Below are 1,036 nucleotides of genomic sequence, written 5' to 3' on the forward strand. Positions count from 1 at the left end.
AGGACATTGGTTAGGCCACTGTTGCAATATTGCATGCAATTCTGGTTTCCTTCCTATCGGAAAGTTGTTATGAAACTTGAAAGGGTTCAGAAAAGATTTATAAGGATGTTGCCAGGGTTGGAGGATTTGAGATATAGGGAGAAGCTGAACAGGCTGGGGCTGTTGTCCCTGGAGCACCAGGCAGCATTCGAGGAACAGGAGAATTGACGTTTTGGGCATAAACCCTTCATCAGGAATGAGTCTTGTGGGCCGGGGCCTGAGGGATGCAGTGCTTGGGTGAATGGTAAGATTCTTGGTGGTGTAGATGAGCAGAGAGATCTCTGTGTCCATGTACATAGATCTCTCGAAGTTGCCACCCAGGTTGATAGGGCTGTTAAGAAGGTATACGGTGTGTTAGCTTTTATTAGTAGAGGGATCTAGTTTCAGAACCATGAGGTCATGCTGCAGCTGTACAAAACTCTGGTGCGGCCGCACTTGGAGTATTGCGTGCAAATTCTGGTCACCGCATTATAGGAAGGATGTGGAAGCTTTGGAAAGGTTTAGAGGAGATTTATTAGGGTGTGGCCTGATATTGAGGGAAGGTCTTACGAGGAAAGGTTGAGAGACTTGAGGCTGTTTTCGTGAGAGAGGAGGAGGTTGAGAGGTGACTTAATTGAGACATATAGGATAATCAGATGGTTAGGTAGGGTGGACAGTGAGAGCCTTTTTCCTCAGATGGTGATGGCTAGCATGAGGGGGGATAATTTCAAATTGAGAGGTGATAGATATTGGACAGATGTCAGAGATAGTTTCTTTACTCAGAGAATAGTAGGGGCGTGGAACGCACTGCCTGCAACAGTTGTAGACTTGCCAACTTTACGGGCATTTAAGTGGTCATTGGATAGGCATATGGACAAGAATGGAATAGTGTAGGTTAGATGGGCTTCAGATTGGTCCCACAGGGTGGCGCAGTATCGAGGGCCGAAGGACCTGTACTGCGCTGTAATGTTCTGTGTTCTACATAAATGGGAGTGGGGTGGGACTGGGGGCTAGGTAG

At 47.1% G+C, this 1,036-nt stretch overlaps 1 protein-coding gene across 14 annotated transcripts in view; it reads left to right on the top strand.

Annotated features, from left to right (window-relative positions):
- The window catches only part of dock9b (dedicator of cytokinesis 9b), a 332,554-nt gene that overhangs the window by 214,276 nt on the left and 117,242 nt on the right, over positions 1-1,036 (top strand). The gene's annotated exons all lie outside the window — the stretch shown is intronic.

This window comes from Chiloscyllium plagiosum, chromosome 6 (assembly GCF_004010195.1).
Source record: "Chiloscyllium plagiosum isolate BGI_BamShark_2017 chromosome 6, ASM401019v2, whole genome shotgun sequence".
Lineage (NCBI taxonomy): Eukaryota > Metazoa > Chordata > Chondrichthyes > Orectolobiformes > Hemiscylliidae > Chiloscyllium > Chiloscyllium plagiosum.